The sequence below is a fragment of the Nelumbo nucifera genome, chromosome 2 (assembly GCF_055504915.1).
Source record: "Nelumbo nucifera cultivar China Antique chromosome 2, China Antique-T2T, whole genome shotgun sequence".
Lineage (NCBI taxonomy): Eukaryota > Viridiplantae > Streptophyta > Magnoliopsida > Proteales > Nelumbonaceae > Nelumbo > Nelumbo nucifera.
Window position 1 is genome coordinate 101459995 of NC_142650.1, and position 24941 is coordinate 101484935.

A 24941-nucleotide genomic window follows, 5' to 3' on the forward strand; every position below is an offset into this window, starting at 1 on the left:
AAATGATCCTTGAGTCCAGCCATCCTATGAAGGCCCAAGGATAATGGACTTAAGTAAAATATAGCCCATCAGGTAAACAACCATTAATGGTCTCTTACACTTAACCTCTTAGCCCACAATGATCAAACATTGCCCAATAGGGAAGGACCTCTCCCTTGGCTGCAAGGTGCAGTGTTGCACTCTTTGATTGGATGGGTCCCGGGAATTAAAACCTTTTGCAAAACCTTTTTCTTAAAACATAATGTATATATTTTCATATAAATATATTTTGCAAAACAAATCTCAAACACGGGTGAAATCGACTGTCGACAGTTTTGGTTTCCATTAGAGAGAGTGCAGTCCCGATCATTCACTTTGTTCGACAAAGGGCTGATCCTGTCACTATGATCACCCACTAAAGTGAATTCTCAGATTGCCCCAACATACCCAGGTTTTGACCCCCAAAGGATCTCATTGATTGGTATATCAAAGACAGTCCAATCAGTGGTTTAAAAGGCGCACCTAGGCGCTCAGGCGAGGCACATTTTAGGGTAGGCGCCTTGCCCAGGTCCTAGGCGTAGCCCATTCAAAAGGCGCACGCATGGTGTGCCTAGGCGTGCGCTTGGTGCGCCTTGCACCTTAGCCCAGGCATGCGGCTTTTGAAAATTTGCCGCTTTTTCCCTTTTTTGAGTCTGGCCGCTGGGCCGGGGGCTCCGCTCCCAGACCCCCGTGCCATGCCCCTCGAGGCTAGCACAAACAAGTCCATGTTAGGTTCTTAAATTCTTAGATTTCACACAAAAAATAATAATTTTATAGTTTAAATTGCTTTTAAGAAGATATTTTATTAAGATGAATGAATGGACAACATTACCAAATAGGGGGTTCTTGAAGCTCACCAACATGGACTTGTTTGGGCTTGCCTCGAGGGGTGTGGCACAAAGGTGGCTCATAGAATTAGGAATGTAATATATCACATTAGCTACTTGATGCAATTGAGAAAAAAAAAGAGTGTGGGTTTTATATGCTTGAAAATGTTTTATATGTTTGATTTCATTTTTAAATTCTCATTTGAATATGCTTTAAATATTATATTTATGTATTTTAATTTTAGATAATAGGTTTTTTGAAACATTTATTTTAAAACTTAAGTTAATATATATATTAATATTATGTTTTATAATTTTTTGATTTTTATTGAATTTTTGGCATTTTTTTAAAATTGTGCGCCTTGCCTAAAAAAGGCGCGCCTTGCCTTGCGCCTTGTGCCTCAGGCGCAAAATGGCCCTTGCGCCTTGTGCTTTTAAAACACTGAGCCTGATCCGACATGTAGTGCAGTACCACAATCAAGTCTAGGGGTTAGGTGTAACTTTCTAGTTTTGCCCATCAGTCTCCAAGGTCCAGGGCATAATTGGGAAGTGGTCCGGGTTCAGTGCTTCAAACAAACACACACTACATGTGCTTTGGTTCCAACCCTAGCAGTTGAGACAAGCTGCCCCAACTTCTTTGGCAGCACATTAGTGTTAGCCTTGGCAGGATAAACTCCTCAAGTCTATCCAATGGCTAAGAACATTCTGAACTAACACGAGTCTCATAAGTGTTTAGTTTAAGGGGTAATTACACAGAAACACACCAATCATAATATGAAACAATTATGTACTATGATTCATTTACAATAAATGTATCTGTACATCAATCTGATTGGAGCTAAGGGCATACTCTGTCTAACATATCCTTGCTCCTAGACACTACCTTCCACTTCACCAAGTGATCATTCTTTGTATTTCTTGGCTCCCACAAAAAAGTCCCTCGTTAGTTTCTCTAGGTGATTGGTAGGCTTGTTCATGGGCCGGGTAGCTCGACGGCCTGACCCGACCCGTTATTTTTCAGGCTTGGACAAAACTTCAGGTTTGCGGGCTTGGGCTCGGGCTTTAAATACTAGGCCTGATCATTTTTCGAGCCGGGCTCAAGCTTTCTCAAATAAGCCCATCCGGGCTTGAGCCTAGCCCGATACTATTACATATAATAAAAAAGCATTTATATTATAATAAATATATAAAATATATTTATTTCTTAAATTATTAATAAAATAATAATTTACTATTAGGAAATACAAATTAGTTTATTAATTTATTAAGTTATTACTACACTAATATAATATTAATTTATAAAAGTACACTTAAAATAAGACATTTTGTGTACAGGTCGGGCTTTGGGCTTTATATAAGGGCCGGGCTTGGGCTCAAGATCTAGGCCTGATGGTTGGGTCGGGCTCAGGCTTGGGCTTGCATACTTTTTGTTGATAAAGAGGCAAAGCTCGACCCGGTCCGATACATGAACAGGTCTAGTGATTGGCTACTTTACTGGGGATCCTAAAGGTAGATAGGTAGTAAATTGGTAGATTAATCAAAGTTGACTTTATTAGAGTTATTCTACCCTTGAAAGAGATGTAGCTTCTCTTCCACCCCACGAACCTCTTTGTGAATCCTTGGGTTCCTCCTAAAGGTAGTTCCAAGTACTGTAGTGGCCAATCCTAGCAAGGTTTTCTAGTTCCTCTCTCTCTCTCTCTCTCTTTATTAATCCCTACTAAACAACTTTTGTTCCAGTTCACTCTAAGATTGGAGATCCTTTCAAAGTGTGTCACCAACCTTTGGAAATTAATTATTTCCTTCCTTACCCCTTCACAGAAGATAATAATATCATTTGCAAATTGTAGATGAGTGACCACTATTGAAGTAGAGTTAGAATCCATCAGATGGATGACCGAACCATGTTAGATGGCTGGCTGAAATTCAAAAATTTTTCTAACCCTTTCGGGAACTGATTTCTCGGTAAAATTTGAAATATGAAATTTCAGGATCGTTCTTGCATTAAACCGGACTAGATTTGAAACAAAGGAGAAGGGAGATTATACTTGATACGAAGACCACAAATTGCAGCTCTCAAGGTGGTAGTTCACACCCAATATCAATCCTAAAACTGGCCTCCAACAGAGAACCGATTCAACAATACTTGATTTAAGCAAATCTGCTATCCAACTTGCTTGGATTGAGTAGGGTAATTGAGCCTGCTATTCTTGTGTGTTTTTCTTGCAAAGACAGAGAAGAAAACTTATCTAAATCAGTTGTTGAAAGCCTAGGTCGTTCTAGGGTTTCTTGGGAGAGGAGAGAAGAGAGAACAAGAGAGAGAGGTGTTCAAGTCTAGTTCGCCCTCTTCTCTTTTTATCTCTTAATGGAGCACTCTCCTAATCTAATTAGGAGATTATCCAGATCTGAATTGGATCTGCACTCTTTTAACAATTAAACATTATCCTCTTAAGAAGATAGGTGCTCCATACCCAATATCAAATCCAGATTAGACCCAAAGCACAACTGTTTTATTAATCTTATTAATTTTGGGCCTTTGGCCCATTTTCTTCAAAGACTCACGATCTTAGGTGTTGCATGGTCACTTTAGGCATGATATTCTATGGCGTGGGACTCCACAAAGGTCTCACTTAAGTCCATAAGGATCCGACCCCACCTTTGAAAGAGGCTAGGTCAAATTCATTGTTCAGAGCAATGAACCCCTGAGCCAATCAGCATGGGCTTAGTCTGTGGCCAACATTTACACCTAAATAATCATTGGATTCAACCACCCTATGAAAACCCAAGGATAATGGATTTAAGTGAGATAAAGCCCATAAGGTAATCAACCCTATAATGGTCTCTTACATTCAACCTCTTGGCCCATAATGATCAAAACACTGCTTGACAAGGAAGGACATCTCCCCTGGCTGCAAGGTGCAATGCCACACTCTTTGCTCAGATGGATCCCGGGATTAAAACCTTTTGCAAATCTTTTTTCATAAAATAGTAGTATATATAATGTATAAATACATTTTGCAAAACTAGATTTCAAATACAGTTGAAGTCCACTACTGACAATTTATGTTTCCATCAAAGAGTGTAAACCCTGATATTCACTTTGTTCGTCAAAGGGGCCAATCCTATCACTATGATCACCCACTCAAGTGATTTTTTAAACTGCCCCAACATGCCTAGGTATTTGACCCTTGATGGATCTCATTAATTGGCACATCAAAGACAGTCCAATCCAACACCTAGTGCAGTACCATAATCAAGTATGGGGTTATGTGTAACTTTCCATTTTTGCCCATCTATCTCCAAGGTCTAGGGCATAACTGGAAATCTGCCCGGGTTCAGTGTTTCTTCCAAACACACACTACATGTGCTTGGTTGGGGTCTAACACTAGTAGTTGAGACAAGTTGTTCCTATTATTTGGCAGTACACCAGTGTTAGCCTTGTTAGGATAACTCCCCAAGTCTATCCGATGGCTGAGAACATTATAAACTAACACGAGTCTCATAAGTATCCAGTTTAAGGGGTAATACACAGAAAACATACCAATATCAACATGAAACAATAGTGTACTTTATTCATTTACAAATAAATATTTATGTACATCAGTCTGATTGGAGCTAAGGGCATACACTGTCTAACAACCACCACATTATTTCGCTTGACTCTTCATCCTCTAAGACAGTTATTTGCATAAGCCCTTGGAGTTGCTTCAGTGTCAGATTTGAAGAAGGCAAGATCTTTGAACAAGACTCATATTGTTCACATTACTAAGCTTTTCCCGCGTCTTAAAGATGGTATCGTTTGGGCTGGGCCAACTAGTAAACTTAAAAGGATTTACAAAAGGGGAATCAAACCCAAAGGGCAAAGATCTGATTTTCTTGGAGGGAACGACCAGGGTTTGAAGGTTCTAGAAAGGGAGTTGGATCTTTTGGTGATCCCTTTAGTGGAGGAGTCAATTAAAAGTAGAAAGTTGGAGCAATCTAGAAAGGAAGATAAGGAGGAGGAGGGAGAGGTGGAGTCAAAGGGGGAGGAGGTGAAGTAAGGAAGCATGGATTTAAAGAAGCTTGTTGATAGGAAGGTGGAGGTTGGCAAATCTTTGGGGCTGTTGTTGTTGTTCTTTTTTTTTTTTTATCAGCAAGGAAGGATTAATTTTATTAATATGTGAGAAAACAAGTTACAGAATTACAATAAATCCCAAGTTATCAGTCCAGCCCCAAAAGGAGACTACATTAATGCCCAAAACAACTTTGGGGATGTTCTTCTTAGGAGGTGATGCTTTTGTTAGAAGGGCTCTTGAGGAGTTTGAGAAGAAGAGTAAGGAAGAGAGTCTTTCGAAATCTTTAAGAGGGGATGGGGGAGGAATTTGGAATGAGGAAGGAAGAGAGGAAGCTTTTTATGTTGATTAGGTATAATTATCCATGTTAGGGATCTTGTTGGGCAATATTCTGGCGATTCGGTTGATCTCATGTGTGGTTCCTGTTGCTGCTTAGTTTGTGTCTCTTTTGTTTATTGTGTGGGTGAGTTGTTCTTGGTGAGTGATGGAGGATATACCAAGTTTTTAATTTGTTTTTTAATAAAATATTCCTTTTACTTATCAAAGAAGAAGGCATGAAATATAGCTCAGAACAAGAGGCGTAAGCCTCCTCAAGAGGAGGAGGGGGAAGAGGAGGAAGGGAATGGAGTTGTTGTTGTCTCGAGGCATATCCCTCATGCAAAAGGTGCTTGAGGCGTACATTGCAGAGGCTTCTATGCTTCCAAAGTGCACCTTGCCTTGGGCCTCCATGTGTTCTAGGGTTTCCAGGTATATGCAATCTCCTCTTCTTATGATTCTGAGTGATTCAGTAACGCTATTATGTGGGCTAATAGGCGTGAAAGAGGCCTTGGAGATTGAAATATTGCCTTGCTGAAATCAAGGGCATTCTTAAATCATCCTTAAGGCTCAGTTTGGAAAGAATAAAAATACAAATATGTACAATATAAATACATACGAAATAATACAAAATACAAGGTTTTGCATTCTACAAATTTGTATTTGTACTCCTTCCAAACTGAGCCTAACTAATTGGAGGTGGCTTCTTAGGGTGGTTAGTGGAGAATTAGCTAGCACTGGTATGGAAAGAACTTTTTTTTTTGTTATGGTGATAGCTTTGCCTTTCACATATGTGTACATTTTAAAGATGGAGCCTAACTAATTTTAATGCAAATCTTTGTTACTTCCCACAAAAAAAAAAAAAAAAGGATCATACTAAATTTTTTGTACGGAAGTTCACCTCTTTTGGGACTTGGAGGTCATAGCTGTACCTTTTTTGCTTAGAAACTTTGTCAATTAATGCAACCCTAGTAGCATTAGATTCATGGAAAATGGAGAAACCAAGAAATAGTTTAAGATTAGGGGTTGAAGACAACATCCATGGAGTTTTCTAATCCAAGTTTTTGTTTTTTAACTAGAGTTGTGTTAGACTTTAAGTTACTTGTCTTAAAGTTGCTGTATGTTTAACGATCTTGTTTTTAGTAGGAAAAAAGGCTGGCCAACCAATGATTTAAAGGCACACAGGCGAGGCGCATTTTGGGGTATTGGCCTTGCCCAAGTCCTAGGCGCACCCCTTTCAAAAGGCGCATGCTTGGTGTGCCTAGGTGTGCGCCTTTTTAAAATTTTGCGCTTTTTGCTTTTTTTTTTTGAGTCTAACAGCTGGGCCTAACATAGACTTGTTCGGGCTTACCTCGAGGGGTGTGGTACAAAGGCAACTCATAGAATCAAGAATGCAATATGTTTTACATCACATTAGCTACTTGAAGCAATGCAATTAAGGAGGAAAAGAGATTGTGGGTTTTACATTCTTGAAAATGCTTTATATGTTTGCTTTTATTTTTAAAATTTCATTTCAATACGCTTTACATGTTATGTTTATGTATTTTAATTTTAGATAATAGGGTTTTTAAAATATTTACTTTAAAATTTAAGTTTATATTTTTTATTAACATTATGTTTAATATTTTTTAAAAAAAATTGGCATTTTTTTGAAATTTTTGATATTTTAGCTTTTTTTTTTTTGTAATTTTGCGCCTTGCTTAAAAAGGCACGTGCCTCGCCTTGCGCCTTGTGCCTCAGGCGCAAATTGGCCCTTGCGCTTTTTTTGCGCCTTGCGCTTTTAGAACACTGGGCCAACCCTCTTACAGTCTTTCTAAGTCGATAAATATGCATCGTATGTAACTAGATAGTGAAGAGATCTGAATATGCAATAGAAGTTGAATGGTTGCTTTTTCTTATGAGATACCATCTCTCCTATGATATTTGGATACAAGCCTAGCATACTATGATACTAGTATTGGATGTCATGGGTGCTCAATATGAAACCATGCACACGCATATTTTATAATGTTAATAATTTTAAAATGTCTATGTTTGATGTATTTTAACAAATCATATAATCAAACTTTTATATATTAGAAAAGGCCATTACTCAGTGCTGATCTCAGGTTCTCAGCCATCTAGGGCCCTGGAAGGGTGGACTGCATATGGCTCTAACCTTTAGGATTTTAGAACAAAGTGGCCACTTTCAGACTTGAACCCATATTCTCATCTCTGTTAGCCTGAAATTTTACCATAATGCCAAGCAATAGCCCCTTAAATACCTGTATTCAAAAGAATATCCCCATTTCATTAGGAAATGAGTACAGGTATCCTATTTAATATACTTAACATGGCTAGGGAGGAGTGCGTTACGTTGCAATTGAGCCCTCCCAAATTGGCTTTTGGAGCTTTAGTTTTGTTGTATTACATTAATTATTGGTCTTTTTGAGCTTATCTTAACTGATATTTAGCCTTTATGGTCTTGCTATTCCTTCTTTTGAGGGGATTTGACGCTGAGTCTGGATCTGCTGACCACAAGATCCTACAACCTCATATCAGGAACATCAATTATGGGGAGGTGTTCCTGATGTGTGGCTGTAATGTTTTGTGGCCAGCATTTTATGGTAAGTAGATCTGAACTCCTTGATGATAGTGTCTTGTTGACTTTTTTTGATCAACTAACAAATTCTTTATTACTGATAGAAAAGAGTTTCAAAATCTGTAAAATATGTAGTGGAAATTCCTTTAGTGGGTTATGGAGACAATGTGCATTGGAACAAAATGCAAAGAGTGATTTCATGCTTTTATTTCACTGATGATGTTCTCAGTCTTGATTAATGGATCACCATAAGGATCCTTCCCTAGATTAAAGGGGGTTGAGACAAGAAGATTCATTGTCCCCATTTTTGTTTATTCTCGTAATAGAGGTTTTTAGCAAACAATTATAAAGCTGGAGATGGACCTAGTTGAAGGCTTCAATTTGCAAATGATTCTATTGTTTCAATGGAGCCACAGATTAGTGAGATAAATGTGGCAAAGGTGATCCTAAGGATCTTGAAGCAGTTTTGGACTTTAGTATCAACATAAGTGCATGCTTGCATGGTGATAGGTTTGGAAACATTGGATGAAGATGTAGTGGAGAGGTTGCTACAAGCTTGGGGTTCATAAGTTTCCTTCATTTCTCACATTTGGGTCTTCGCATGGGAGTAAGGCCAAGGATTATGAGATTATGAAGCTAAATCATGGGAGGTGGAGTTTGTTCTTTGAAGCCTCCCAAAATGATGAATGTTACTATTTTGAGTAGTAGCTTAGTGGCAAGGAAGGAGATGTAGAGAAATTTCTTATGGAGTGGGGAAAGAGAAAGAATTCCATTTAGCCAAGTGGAATAGGGTATATAGACTTGGGAGGATTTGGGTTATGGAATTTTAAAGCCTAAGGCAAACAAATGAGGCTCTTTGGGAAGTAACTGTGGCAATTTGGTAGGGGAACGGGGCTTTGTGGAGCCTTTTCAACCCATTTTTTTTTATCAGCAACAGAGAAAAGATTTCATTAATTAGAAGAAATATAGATACAACAAGAAGTTGTGAAATCCAGCTCTAGAAAGCTGATCCAACCCAAATTACAATTGTGCCCAAAGCAGCTGTGTTCTTTGAACCCCTTGCTTAGCTAAAGGTTATCCGCCAAGCTATTGGAAGTTTTCTTCACCCATCTCACTCGGATTGGCATCACAACACTAGGCAGCCCATACAACACTCAAAGTGGTTGGAATTCTGCAAGATTTCTGATTGGAAGATGGAGCCAGCGAGAAGATGGAGAGTTGAGACAAGGATTTAATTGAAGAAACTGATTTTAGAAGAAAGGAGAAGCAAGAGCCTATCAGTTCTCAAGTTAAGAGAAGGAAGAGCAACTATATTTTTAATAGGAGAAGCTACATAGTGGCTGAAAGGGTTCATCGATGGAGCACGACTTTCAGTAAAGAAAAACGGGTGGTTGAGCTCTCTGGAACTTCCAAGGAGGTATTAGGTAGTTCGGAAGTACAACAAAAAAAGGCTGGTTTATGGCTGTGGTGGAGATTTTTGGCAACAACAGGAAACAATTGGTATGCATCCCAGAAGGTAAACAAGGGTCCAGTTGGTGCTCGTTGACTTAGAAGCTGCAAGAATTTTTGGAGTTGAAAGTGAATGTTTCAACCGAAGGAGGAAGTTCTAAGAGTAAGGGAGTTAAAGAGTTAGGTCAAGAAGTGATTGCAAGTAGTGAAAACAAAGTGCGGAATGTGATACTGGAAGGAAATAGAGAAAGATGGGAAAGAGCACTGGTTCTGGAAGCATGCAAGGAGGATATTGATTGGGGATTCATAGTGAATGTTTTGAAAAAGAAACTTCAAGTGGCTATAGGGGTTATGGTTGTTCCTTTTGACAGAAAATGAGCATTGTTGAAAGTTGAAGAGAGTTTAGTGGATTTTGATAGGTTAGACACTGAGATGGGTGTGATTCTGGTGCGGAAGTAGTCAACTTCCTGCAATAGCAAGGTGCTTCATAACGGAACCTTTGTTATCAGATTGTTTGGTTTGCCATTCGATCTCTGGAACGAGTCAGTGATGGAGAAGGTTGTGACCATGATAGGAGGGTTCTTCATTTCCTACAATTTTTTGAATCTTTGCTCGACAGAAGTAGAAGTCGTTGGAGTGAAGTTAGAAGAGGTGCCTCGATCCATTGACGTCTTCTCGAATGGAGTCTGGTTGAAGGTGTGGATCGTGTTAGAACATGAAGCGCCGCTATGGGGGGATGGTCGAGAGGTTGAAGATGAAGCTGACAAGGCAGGGGAAGGCCAAGTGGCAACCAAAGTTTGGAAGAGCGTCCGGTGGTAGAATGGCTAGGCGTGGAAGAAGTATTGGCAGAGGGAAAGAGGAATAAATCTCAGTCCTCAGAAAGATAAAAAAATATTAAATGATGTTGGAAAGAGGAAAGTGGAGATTGAGAAGCGAAAGGGTAGGTCTCCTGTAAGATCGAATATTTTTGGTGACCCGACTAGGATAGATGACTCAAGAAAATTAAGTGGGTCGGGTCTCAGGGGTGAGGGCTCCGAACCAGGTGGGATTTATGGAGATTATTAGCAACTCGCCAGATGATCTCGACGAGTATGCAATTAGAACTGAACTGAACTCGAGTGGTGGTAGTTTTGTCATTAAAGAAAAAAACAAGGACAGGTTTGTTCCATTCGAATGAAGAAGCACTTCTTCAAAAAGTGCTGAAAAAAAGCCACATCCATGTCACTTTTTTAAGAAGTACTTTTTTTAATAATAAGTACTTTTTACCCTCTTTTTTACCAAATACCCATAAGTACTTAAAAACCACTTAATGTGTGGTCCCATGTCTTAAAAGAAGTACTTGTTTAAATAAGTACTTTTAAGTGTTCTCAAACAGGGCTGAAGAGAGCTTCAACGTCTACTCCAACTCTGCATAGATAGAGTCTGAGATCAGACTAATGCAACAGGACAAGAAGGAGGATGGGGAAGAATGTTTGGGCACCAAGAATGGACACAAAGAAGGTTTGGAAAAGATAGAGGGAGTGGTGGGGGGAGAGCGAGAAGTGGTAGGGGAAGGAAAGAAAGTGGAAGAAATTCTTTTAACCTTGCTGGGAAGAAACGAAGATAGAGCCACTGAAGAGGGGGAGAGCTTAAAGGGAGATGAGGGGATCGAGACTAAAGGAGCAACGGAAATAAAAATTGTGGAAGAGATATGGGGGAATAAAGAAGGAGAAGGGGACATACGTGTAGAAGGAAAGGAAGGAGGGAAGAAGGATTTGGAGATTGAAGGAGAGGGTAGTGAAGGTGAAGAAGGTAAGAATGGGGGGAGTTTCGAACATATAAAAGGAAAAAGTATAGAACTATCCCTTTAGAGGAGTTTGGAGAGGAGGGGATGGAAGAGGATTCTGGGGAGGAAAATGAGTCTGAACCGATGATCGATGAGACCCATCTGGTTGAAAAGACTGCTAACATCGAGGAAGTGGAAGTCGGCAAATTATTGGGTTTGTTTTTTCTAGGAGGGGAGGAATTTGCAAAAGAAGCCTTTAGATCTGTGGAGGAAACAACAAAGAAGAATGAAGGTTTGATAGATTCTGTAGTTAATTCTAATTGCGATAATTTAACCAAGCAAGAGATGGGGGCAATTGTCGGAGGTTGCGAGGATTTCATAGAGAAGCCAGAAGGAGTTGAGGGATTGGTGGTTGAAGACAGGGGTCAAAAACTAGGAGGGAATTCCAGTGATTTAAAAGGCGCGCCTGAGGTGGCTAGGTGCACAGGCGAGGTGCATTTTAGGGCATGCGCCTTGCCCAGGTCCTAGGCGCACGCCTGGTGTGCCTGATGCGCCTTGCGCCTCAGCCCAGGCATGCGCCTTTTTAAATTTTTGCACTTTTTGCTGTTTTTTTTTGAGTCTAACGGCTGGGCCGGGGTCTCCACCCTTGGACCCCCGACCACGCTCCTTGAGGCAATCCCAGACAAGTATATGTTAGGGTCTGGAATTCTTATTTCACATAAAAAATAATGATTTTATAACTTTCGTTGCCTTTTATGAAGATATTTTATTGCAATGAATGAATGAACAACATTAGCAAATAGGGGGTTTACACTACTATGCTCCGCTCTGCTCACCGAAGCTCCGAGAACCCCCTATTTGCTAATGCTTTTCATTCATTCATTGCAATAAAATATCTTTTTAAAAGGCAATGAAAGTTATAAAATCATTATTTTTTATGTGAGAAATAAGAATTTCAGACCCTAACATAGACTTGTTCGGGCTTGCCTTGAGGGGCGTGGTACAAAGGCGACTCATAGAATCAAGAATGCAATATGTTTTACATCACATTAGCCACTTGAAGCAATGCGATTAAGGAAAAAAAGGAGATTGTGGGTTTTACATGCTTGAAAATGCTTTATATGTTTGCTTTTATTTTTAAATTTTCATTTGAATACGCTTTACATGTTTTGTTTTTGTATTTTAATTTTAGATAATAGGTTTTTTAAAACATTTATTTTAAAATTTAAGTTCATATTTTTTGATTAAAATTATGTTTAATATTTTTTGATTTTTTTGCATTTTTTTAAATTTTTTTGAATTTTCTGGCATTTTTTTTAGCTTTTTTTGTTAATTTTGCGCCTTGCTTAAAAAGGCGCACACCTCACCTTGCACCTTGCTCCTCAGGCACAAATTGGCCCTTGCACTTTTTTTTTGCGCCTTGCGCTTTTAAAACACTGGGGAATTCTGAAGCAGCAGGGGGAAATCTAAACACAGCCAGAAGATTCAGAAATCAAAGGAATAAAAGATCCCAATAGCAGATCCCAGTCTTTAAGGTTTTCACAAGGTTAAAGGGTGGACTATTCAGAATGGGACCTAACAAGCTCGTGAGAAAACCCAAAGGATCAGTTAAAAAGCGACAACAAAACTGTACTCAAAAAGCTGAGAAAGATGCTTGAAGTGGCAAGTAGGGGTTTGGGTGTATTGCTTGGGTTTTTGTTGGGCTTCGGGCTATTGTGTTATCTGGTTTTTTCGTCTTTTTTGCTGTCTTGGATTGTTATGGGTAAGGGGCTTTTGTTTAGTTGGGTCTTTTACTTTGATGGTTGATGTGGGTTTGTTTTGTTCTCATCGGGTTTTTGTTTGGGTTTGTCTTTCTTTCGGGTGATTGATTATCACCTTCCTCGTAATCTTCTTTTTTGCTTCAATAAATTTTATGATTATCTTCAAAAAAAAAAAAAAAAACTTTGAGAGCCATTTAAATTTTCTGAGATTGTTTCTCATCTGCCATGTCACCCCTTCACCCTTTTGCATCCAGTTTATCACTGTTTTCGAGTCTCCCTCAATAACCAACCTGTTAATACTCACTTCTTTTGCTTTTTCCACCCCAAATACTGCAACCATGAATTCTGGTCTCGCCACATCACCCTGTCCCACTGGACCAGAGTAGAATTTCCATCCTCATTTCTAATAACCCCTCCTATGCCTGAGGGGCAGAAAAAGATAGGGGAAGATGTATGTGGAAGGTAGTATGTGCAGCCTTGGTAAGGTAGTAGACCATGTGAACACACACCACATATTAGGCTACCTTGGTAATTCTTGATTGTCGTAGTAAGGTAGTAGACCTCATAGGTAGCCTCTATTTTCCCATATGTTAGTCGCTTGTTTTTATGTCATTTGGGGCGGGCAAAAGGCATGTACTCATTGGGTGATTTGATTTTTCACTTGATTGTTAGCATTTCTGTGTTTTATTATAGGGTTGCAAGAAAGTGTTGTGGCTATATGAACTCATTGAAACCAATTCATCAAGACATGCACTCATTGGGTGATTTGGTTTTTAATTTGAACTAATTGCACATGTTAGGCTACCTTGATCTTTATAAAGTGTCATGGTAATGTAGTAGACTATGTGAATGCACACAACACATATTAGGCTACCTTGCCAATTCTTGATTGACATAGAGGTATCCTTTATTTTTTCATATTTTCTGTGTTGTTTATGTCATTTTGGGTGGTAAAAAGGGCAAGCACTCACTCGGTGATTTGATTTTTCACTTGATTGCTAGCATTTTTGTGTTTTATTGTTGGGTTGCAAGAAAGTGTTGTGATCATGTGAACTTATTGAAACCAAATCATTCAGGCGTGCATTCATTGGGTGATTTGGTTTTTCATTTGAACAAATCGCTTAACATGTTAGGCTACCTTGATATTTCCAAATTGTCATGGTAACATAGTAGATCATGTGACACATCACAATACATATTAGGCTACCTTGGCAGTTCTTGATGTCATAGTAAGGTTGTTGGCCTTAGAGGTAGCCTCAAATTTTTTAAATATTTTAGTGGGTTGTTTTTAGGGAGAATGACTGATAACCCCAGGGTCAGAATTTGTAGGCTCAAAGTACATTTGGGGTGGGTTCCAGCTCGGAATTGATGCCAATTCACGGGCGGGTATGGGTGCATAGAGTGTGGTTTTTGGACCTTCTGAATGTTTATAGCTTTGCAGTGGGAATCAGAAATCTGCATTAGGCCTGTCCTTACTTTTCTGTTGTTTTTATGTCATTTAGGGTAGAAAAAGGGAAAATACTCGATTTTTCACTTCATTGTTAGCATTTCTGTGTTTTATTGTTGGGTTGTAAGAAAGTGTTGCGACTATGTGAACTCTTTGTAACCAAATCATCCAATCGTGCACTCATTGGATGATTTGGTTTTTCTTTTGAACTAACCACTTAACATGTTAGGCTACCTTGATATTTCCAAATTGTCATGGTAAGATAGTAGACCATGTGAACATATGACAACACATATTAGACTACCTTGGCAATTGTTGATTGTCAAAGTAAGGTCATGGACCTTAGGGTATCCTCTATTTTTCTATATTTTAGTGTGTTGTTTTTATGTCATTTGCGGTTGGAAAAAGTGCAAGCACTCACTTAGTGATTTCACTTCATTTTTAGCATTTCTTTTGTTTTATTGTAGGATTGCAACAAAATGTTGTGATCATGTGAACTTATCAAAACCAAATAATCATGACAGGCATTCATTTGGTGATTTAATTTTCATTTGAACAAATCACTTAACATGTAAGGGCGCCTTTTTTTCATACTTTAGTGGGTTATTTTTATGTTGTTTGGGGTTGGAAAAAAGGCAAGCATTCATTGGGTGATTTGATTTTTTTTTGATTGTTGGCATTTTTGTCTTTTATTGTGTGGTTGCAAGAAAGTGTTGTGACCATGTGAGGTCATTGAATTTGAATCAACCAGGCATGCACTTGTTGAGTGATTTGTTTTTTCATTTGAACTAATTGCTCAACATGTTAATTTATCTTGATATTTATAAGTTGTCATGGTAAGGTAGTAGACCATGTGACCACACACCACATATTGGGCTACCATGGCAATTCTTGAATGTCATAGTAAGGTAGTAGACCTCACATGTAGCCTCTATTTTCCCATATGTTAGTGGTTTGTTTTTATGTCATTTGGGGTGGGATAAAAGGCATGTACTCACTGGGTGATTTGATTTTTCACTTGATTATTAGCATTTGGTTTTTCCTTTGAACCATCATCTAGGCGTGCATTCATTGGGTAATTTGGTTTTTCCTTTGAACTAATAGCTCAGCATGTTAGGCTACCTTGGCAGTTGTTGATTGCCATAGTAAGGTCGTGGACCTTAGAGGAAGCCTCTGTTTTTTCATATTTTAGTGGGTTGTTTTTTATGTCATTTGGGGTAGGCAAAAAGGCAAGCACTCACTGGGTGATTTGATTTTTCACTTGATTGTTAGCATTTCTGTGTTTTGTTATATGGTTGCAAGAAAGTGTTGTGACCATGTGAACTCATTAAAACCAAATCATACAGGCATGCAATCATTGGGTGATTTGGGTTTTCATTTGAACTAATTGCTAAACATGTTATGCTACCTTGATATTTTTAAATTATCATGGTAAGATAGTAGACCATGCGGAAACATCACAACACATATTTGGCTACCTTAGCAATTCTTTTTTTTTTGGGAAAAGTGTAACTTTATTCAAAATAAGGAAGGAGTACATGAGAAGATGTACAAAAAGAAAACTAAAATACTCTTAAGAGTTATGCACGAAAAGAGCTATCATTAAACATGTAATCCCTGTGAACACCAGCCTTTTAATAGGCCATTAGCTACAGTGTTTAGCTCCCTAGGAATTCAGCCCATTTGTACATTCAGAGAAGAAAGGATGTCTGTTTGGTTCAGTCAAGTAATGAGCTAAAGTCCAGGGGCCACTGTCAGCCTACCTTGGCAATTCTTAATTGTCATAGTTAGGTAGTAGACCTTGGAGATAGCCTCTATTTTTCCACATGTTAGTCGGTTGTTTTTATGTCATTTGGGGTAGGAAAAAAAAGGCAAGCACTCATTGGCTGATTTGATTTTTCTGTTGATTGTTAGCATTTCTGTGTTTTATTGTAGGCTTGTGCCTTGGAGCTAAGCCAAAAGAAGTTGGATTTTGGAACTCAATGTGAGCGAGGTTCTCCAAGAATTTAGGTAGCTGGAAGAAAGGATATTTGTTGTTAGGTGGCAGGGTCACCTTGATCAGTTCAACCTTAGCTTATCTACCTACTTATTATTTGTCAGTCTTCAAGGCTCCAATTAGTGTTTGTAAAAGCATAGAGAAGATGATGAGGGATTTTTTATTGGAGCCGGGGGGTGGAAAAGAAAGATCACAGGATAAGCTGGGAGGTTGTGTTCAGAAACAAAAAAGAAGGGGGGCTCGGTTTAGGGAATATATAGAAAAGGAACATAGCTCTACTTGGGAAGTGGATGTGGATATTCCCTCAAGATAGGCATAAGTTGTAGACAAAGGTGATAGTGAACATTCATGGGCTCTTAGACAATGGATGGGATGCTGGTCTGCTGTCTAGGGCAACCCTGAATTCACATTGGAAGGCTATAAATGCAATCCTACCTTTGTTCCTCCCTTTTATTAGGTACAATCTTTATAATGGTAATGGTATAAAATTTTGGGAATATATTTGGGTAGAGATCTCCCCCCTAAAGGATCAATTTCCCTCGCTATATGCCCTTTCAAGATTTAAAAATGAGCCAATATCCAAATTCTTTGTTCAATCATCTTCAAGCAATGGGGTCAATTGGGATTTGGGTTTCGGAAGAGGTTTCAGAGATTTAGAGCTTTAGAGTGTACTTAACTTGTTGCATTTGTTGGAGGGAGTGTTCCTTGAGCCATCTTTACCTGATAGCCGAATTTGGACCTGTACTACCTCTAGTTCTTTCTCTTGTGATTCTTTCTTCAAAACTTTGTTACAATACTTCTCCAGTACTCTGCCATCTTTTCTTGTGAAGGAGCTGTGGTGCAGACCTATTCCACCAAGGGTTGCTGCATTTTGTTGGGAAGTTGTACATGAAAGAACTTACACCCTTGATTTACTTCAAAGAAAGCGGCCTAGTTGGTGTTTATCCCCTCACTGGTGTGTGCTATGTAACGCTGATGGTGAGAGTTTCTATCACTCATTTATTTCTTGTTCTTTTATTACATTTGTTTGGGAGTGGTGCTTTTCTTTGTTTGGGTGCAGGTGGAGTCCTGTGAATGTACAAAGCATGTTTGATGCAACTACTTTTCTTGGCCAAGAAAGAGGGGGAGAATTATGTGGAGATGCCTAAGAGCTGCTACTTTTTGGATGATTTGGGTGGAGCGGAACTCAAGGATTTTTCTGGATTAAGAAAGAAGTAAAGAAGCAGTTAAAATAAAAGTGGTGCATTGGTTGGAATCCTTGGAAGGTTTCTCATATGTTTCGGCAAATGATTTACTAAGGAACTGAAGGCAGTTGCGGATTCATCTGTGCATAAGACTGTCACAAGTCATCATTGGAGCCCACTGGATAGAGGATTTATTAAACTCAATTTCGATGGTAGTACCTTAGGAAACCTAGGATCTTCTGGCAATGGAGGTGTATTTAGAGCTAAGGAACTGGAAGGCAGTCGCAGATTCATCTTGCACTTCTAATTGTCGCTTAGTTGTGTAGGTGATTTCTTTTCTTTTTTTTTTTGAATAAAAGGCATGAATCCTAGGGTAATATCTTGTGTTTTGGCAAAAATATTTGGGATTGGTTTGCTTCTTTGTTTGGGTGCAGATGGATATCCCCAACTAGTTTGCAAAGCTTGTTTTCCTCTTCTTCTATTGAATGCCCAACAAAAATATCAAGAATTATGTGGAGATGCGTGAGAGCTGCTGTTTGTTGGACATTATGGGAAGAAAGAAATGCAAGGATCTTTTCGGAACAGGAGAGAGGCTTGGAAACAATGGTAAAGCTGCTTCATATAAGGGTAATACATTGGCTGAAGACAATGAATGAGTTCACAGATTTTTCAACAAATGATATGTTAAGAAATTGGAAAGAAGTTGCTAGCTCAATTTCAAGAAAGAAGATTTCGAATCTCATTTGGAACCCTCCACCTCCTGGTTTTATCAAACTAAATTTTGATGGTAGTAGCATGGGGAATCCAGGGCCTTCGGGTATTGGGGAGGTACTAAGAGATGAGAGAGGTCATGTAATAGCTTTGTTTTCTGGCTCAATTGGAGTGGGAGACTCCTTGAGGGCTGAGGTGTTAGCAGCCTTGGAAGGGGTTCAAAGGGCCAAAGAAATTAATGCTAAGAAACTGATTATAGAGGGAGATTCTGCGATTGTAGTGGACTGGTTGAAAGAAGACACTTCTAAGATGTGGAGCTACAACAATGAGAAGAGAAAATTTAAATGGCTGATCAAGGATATGGAAGTCCAATGTACTTGGGTAAAAGGAAATGCTAATTCCTTTGCTGATGGATTAGCTAGACAAGGGGTTAATAGGGCTTCTGGGTTTTGGACTCAATTGTAAGTTTTTTGTGTTTTTAAGTCAGATGTATTCCCATACCTTGGGGAGCTAAGAATTTTTAGCTCCCATTCTTTGTAACTTTATTCCCTTATAAATGAAATCTGTGGTTATTGATAAAAAAAAATAGCAAGCAGTACCATGTTTTGCTATTAATTATATATAATCTTCATAAAAAATGTTTAAGCTTCATTTGAAACATAGAAAATCAACATATTCATGAAAAAATGGAGGAAATAAACGAAACTTGAGAAAATAGAGGGGCTGATCCTCTATTTTTGTCCAAGGAAAAATAAAGGAAGAAGGGTGCAAGGCAGTATTCATGTTGGTTGAGCCCTAACAAATGAAATAATAAAAAAACTATTTTTAATTAAACTGAATAATTTTGTTTAATAATGTCTATTTTATTATTATAAAATAAAAAAGTTAACAATGTAAAAGTATATTCTTAGAGTAGCACATTGGGTAAAGACAATGGAACTTATCTGACTTCATAGTAGATGATATTATTAGGAGTTGGGAGTAGTTGCAGGATCCTCATTAGAAAACCAAAAGGAAAAAGGATTGGATGCCTCTGGAAAGCGGATGGTTAAAGCTGAATTTTGGAGGAAGTGGTATGGGCAGTCAGTCCTAGGCCTTTTGGAATTGAGGGAGTAATAAGATATTAGATATGAGAAGGGAACTATTATTGCAACATATTCAGGTCCAACTGGAGAAGTAGATTCAACAAGGGCAGACATTTTGGCAGCAAAATTTGGGGTGCAGAAAGCCCAAGGTTTCTGCCAACAAGGGCAGACATTTTGGCAGCAAAATATGTGGAGATGGTGGTAGTAAGCTGGCTACTGAAGAAAAAGCAGAGTGGTTTGGAACTTCAGAAATGAATTCGGATGGTTCAAAAAGTATTCTAAAGACATGCAGCTACGAACATAGGTTTGCAAACAGTTTGGCCGATGCTTGGGCTAGAGAGGGGGTCAATGGAGAGCAAGTATTTTCATATTTTGGGATCAAAATGTAAAAAAAGGTGTGCTGGGGGTGAGATAGCAGAGAGGCTATACTCCTATGTATTCACAACCTCCTGTTGTAACTGCTTTAATTTTTTTAGTGAATGAGCCTTTTTCATTGTTGTTGATTAAAAAAGTCAAGAGCATTGTGTAAAAAATGTCTTGGTGATTAAGCAAGGTGACCCTTCATGAGTGCATTATCGCCTAGGCATTGTTTTGACAACTATGTTTCCAATTTCAAGCTCAATAGGTTGGTGTTTGCAATCATAGTGGGCCTTCATTTGTTGTTGGACTCCAAGCAAGTTACCTTTCAGCTCATGCAACACCTGATCTTGAGTTAAAAGCAACTCATCTACTGTGGCTATTGAAGTGGAGCCCTGTTTGTAGGATAGTATGGCTGGTGGGTCACGGCCATACAGGGCATTAAAGGGAGTCATGCCTGCTGAGACCTGGAAGGTTGAGCCATTATTTGGGTTGGTTGCCATCAAAACACCTGAGATACATCATACATCTTGATACAGCAGTTAACCACCTCAGTCTGGTTCTCTGATTTACGGGGTGGTAATTAGTAGAATGCTTGAGATGTGTGCCTTGAAGTTTGAAATATTCTCTACAGAAAGTACTCGTTAGGAGAGGATCTCAGTCTGAAACAATGGATTTAGGGGTGCCGAAATGCCATGCAATTTGGCGATATCTTTGACAAAGGCTTCCAGTTTCTACAACTTGGGCTGCAATATGGGAGGTGGTGGAGGGCAGAAGAATGGTCATATTTGCTTACGCGGTCAATAACTACCATGACTACTGACTTTCCAGCCAAGGGTGGTAATCCCGTTATGAAGTTCTTTGAGATTTGAGAGTTCTTTCTGGACTTGTTCTGATATCTATAAGGGCTGTAGGAGACCTGTTGGTCTCTGATATTCATATTTTTATTGTTGGCATACCTTGCAGCAGGCCACATACTGTTGTATTCTTTGTTTCATTCCCCTCCAGTAATAATGAGATGAGATCTTACGATAAGTGCAGAGGATGCTGGAATGCCTACCAATGGGTGTCTTTTTTTGATCAATAACAGTGAATTTTATTAAAGATTGAGAAAGTACATAAATAAGGTGCTAAAAAAACTTAACTCCCTAATACATCAATGTACACCCAACCGTAACCAATTACAAAACAGCCCAAAAAATAGAGTTTCTGTTCACCCCTTGCCTAGCTAAGCCATCTGCCAGTGAGTTTGCACTTCTCTTTACCCATGTACAACTAACTTCCTTGTCCTTACTCAGCCACTTAAATTTCCTCTTTTCATTGTTGTAGTTCTAGAGCTTGGATTTGTCCTCTTTTAACCAGTTCACTACAACTTCAGAATCACCTTCTATGATCAATTTCTTAATATGCATGTCTTTGACTCTTTGTACGCCTTCAAGAGCTCCTAATATCTCAGCCCTCAAGGAGTCTCCCACCCCAATTGGGCCGGAATACATAGCTAACAGATTCCCTTTTTCATCTCTTATCACTCCCCCTATTCCAGAGGGCCCTGGGTTGCCCAAACTACTGCCATCAAAGTTCAGTTTGATAAACCCGCTTGGTGGAGGGGTCCAACAAGAACTTGAAGCTTTCTTACCAGAAGTTCATTCTGCAATGTCCTTCCAATTCCTTAGCATCTCATCAACTGAGAACTCAGCAAACAAGTCCAAAGTTTTTAACCAATGTATCACCCTAATGTGAATAATCTCCAATATTACTCCCAAGCTTCTCTCTTTGTCTAGAAAAATCCGTGAATTTCTCTCCTACTAAACAGTCCAACAAACTTCAGCCCTTACACATCTCCACAAATCCGCAAGTTTCTCTCCTACCAATGGGTGTTTCATGAAACAATCTGAAAGTTCTGGTATATAAGAGGATGTAGCAGGGAGCTAGGGATGGCTATCTGTCCTTTGTAGAAGAGAATGCCATCTTTTTTACTATAACCAGATACTAATGAAGGGTCTTTCGTTCCATTTTCCTTGGATAACTACTAGGTCTATGTCTTGCTAGGCCTCTTGTTTTTTAAGGCTTCCAATAGAGGATAAGAGGGCTAAGATGTGGTTTAGCTAACCAATTCCAGGTTGCAAGACAAGGCATCAATGATCATGTTGGTCGAACCTGGTTTATATTCGACAATACAGTCATAGCCTAGAAATTTTGAGACCCACCTCTGTTGTTCTTCAGAGAGAACTTTCTGTTTAAGTAAATACTTTAAGCTTCGTTGGTCTATCTGGACTGCAAACCATTGGCCCAATAAGTACAGTCCTTATTTGTGCATAGCTAATAGAATGTCCATAAATTCCTTCTCATAAGTAGACTTAGCCTATGCTGAGAGTGAGAGCACCTTAGTAAACTAGGCTATTGGTTTTCCATCTTGCATGTGTACTGCCCCTAGGCCTAGTTCCAAGGTGTCTCACTCTCTACCACAAAGGCTTGGAGAAATCTGGTAAGGTAAGAACTGCTGTAGAAGAAACCACTTGAACGAGAGTTTCAAAAGTCCGTGGGGCTTTGTCATTCCATTTGAAGCATTCCTTCTTCAAGAGCTGGGTTAATGGGGCTTCCAGCCCATAGTGCTTGATAAATCAGTGATGGTACCTTAATAAGGCCCCAAGAACCCTCTCGAACTTTGGACTGTAGTGGGTCGGGCCCAGTTTGGATACAAGCTATCTTGTCTGGATCAGCTCTTACTTGCCCAGCTTCCACTATATGGGTGGTAAGTCACTGGAAACAAGAGCCACCATGTCCTTCAAGTGCTTGCCCTGTTATATTCATTGTAAAACTAATGGAGCATTTTCAATCTCTGGCTTGGTACTGAAATTGCGAATTGCTGCTTGGAATATTTGTTGTTCTGGTACTTTGCAGTACTCCTGAAGCTAAATAAAACATAGATGGTAACAGAGATGAGTATTCATCTCTGAAGCTGCTCATGGCAACAGCATAGAAATGGATAATGTTAACTTGACCATTGAACAATCTATATGGTTTCAAAAGGAATTGCATTATAAGAGATGCATCAAGGTTTTTTCCTGACTGGGAATCTTGGATTTGGTAATGGAGAATTCCTGTGGTGTTGGTTGGGAATCATTGACCCAGCTGCTGATAGCCATACAGGAGTTAGACTTAAGCTTCTGGTGTACCACATGTAAGTGCTTGTGTAAAAAACTTCTGGTGCTTAAATGCCTACCTGGTTGATGCCACATTTTTTTATCCTGACCTTTTCTCCATTATGTGCCTTATATCTGTCTAATTGTTTTTTTTTTTTTTTTTTTTTCTGGCTGAAATAATGCCACGCATGTGATCCTTATGGCCATCCATTGATTTGATGTTTTGCCTGGAAGATATTCTTGGTGAGCCCATCTGTATTCTAGGCCCATCAGCATGACTCTGCAATTTTACCTAAGGTTTCTCTTAACCAAAATATGGTTGAAATGTATCATCCAATCAGGGTGTATTTCCTTCAGTAAGCTTTTGGTTCTGCCTGAAACAGAGTTTTCCAGACAAAAAGGAGAATTTTCTTTGATTTTCTTTGTCAAATAAACATGAGTAAAACTCAATTTTACAAAGCCTTATCCCAAATATATGGGATTGGCTACATGGATCCTGTTTCGCCTTTCCATTATGTCTAGGGCCATATTTTCTGTTGAATTCTGAACCTTCAAAAAACCCAAGTAATGCTAATATATACAAGTAAACTTTCTTTTAATTTATACAAACTTGAAAAAGAAAATGAAGAACAAATTATGGTCAATAACTTCTAAATGGCTCAGGAATTGAGTTTGAGTATTTCAAATAAAATAGAAATAACCAAGTAGGAGTTTCTTGTAAAGAAATCTCAATAAAGACTGTTGCTTTGTCCAATGGTAAAATTTTGGGCAAATGAGCGTGAGACATTGGTCAAGTTTGAGAACAACCACTTTGTTCAAAAAATGTGAAAGGTTGGGTTTGAATCCAGTTCACCTCTCCCAAGAGCCTGGGTGGTTGGGACCAATATTGGGTAATGGCGCTATCAATTTCAATACTTGTATGTCTTTTCTGGAGTTTCTTGTAATGTGATGTATGCGCATAATAATTTCCCTATTGTAGGTAGAGCTATTTTACAGAAGAAATTAGAATTCCATTATATTGTGTTCTTCGAAGCCAGTATAGATTTTTTTAATGGAAGCAATAGAATTAAGGGATTAGGTATAGAAATTTTTAATGGTGGAATTTTCTTTTTTCTCCAAAGCCATTGCTTTCTATCCACCGTTGCTCATGGAACTTTTTGTGTAGGGAGAACAATTTCCACTGACCAGCTTGGTAAAATAATAAAATTCTCTGTTCTACCATACAAGTTGCTTTTCATTCACTTTTTGGGTTCATGCAATTTTCTCATGAAGAAAATTGTTTTAAATGTTCCATTGATAAGCTTGGTAAAATAATAAAGCTCTCCTCTGTTCTTATTCTTCTACCTTTAAGGTTGTTGCTTTTCATTTACTTTTTGTGCTCATTTCGTTGCTTCATAGGAAAATCAAGCTTGTATGAACCATTCCTAATCATCTCAATAAAATTATAAAGCATTTTTTTTTCATTCTTTTCCCACTTATTTTTCTTTAAGTTGTATATTATGCAGTACTGGTTATAGATTCATTCTCCTAAGTAGTGTGGTGTTCCACTTGAAAAGTCCCATGTTAATTTAAAAAAGATTCTTCCTACATACTGAGTTGAGATTTTAGTAGAAAACAAGAACTTGAGAGAATGCAGTTTCAATCTGAGGGTGGCCAAATGCTAAGGTTAGGTCTCTATTTTTAGCATACCCAATCCCATGACCCAAGACAGCTGGGACCAACATAGGGTAAAACCTTTTACAAGGTCATGATGGAATTTTTGTTGGGAGTGTACAGCCCAAGTATTATACTCTAGATCAAGGGTATTTCACTTTTTTCAATGAAAAACAATTTATGCTCCTTGCATTGTTTGCTGGTACACGCAACAGGGTGAATTTGTAAGTTTTTAACCTTCAGTATGCACTCTTGCCTCTGTAGATTTGTATTCAGAATGGGGATGCTATCAGTAATGACCAAATCTTGGGAGATAGAGGGGACCCTGGAACTTTGAAGGTTTAATTAGGAAACTCCTAGGGTTATCCTCTTCTTACCATATGGGTTTGCTTGTGGCTCTTCTTGCTTGATGCTGATGCTCAGTCTACCCCTTCCAAGACCATCACGAGGACTGGAATCGGGCAATAGCCTTTTTTATTGGATGATCATCATGCTGTGGTATGGATATTCATACAAGTGTCACTTGCTTCAGATGTTTTAGATGATTATGCTGATATAAAAACACTTTTGAGCCTTGTTAGTTTCTTTTATTCATACCCCA

At 38.8% G+C, this 24941-nt stretch overlaps 1 long non-coding RNA gene across 1 annotated transcript in view; it reads left to right on the forward strand.

The window, feature by feature from the left end:
* The window catches only part of LOC148802622 (uncharacterized), a 32971-nt gene that overhangs the window by 3542 nt on the left and 4488 nt on the right, over positions 1 to 24941 (forward strand). Inside the window, exon 2 of the long non-coding RNA XR_016082992.1 lies at positions 24605 to 24838. This is a non-coding gene — a long non-coding RNA (uncharacterized LOC148802622). The remainder of the gene's footprint in view (positions 1 to 24604; positions 24839 to 24941) is intronic.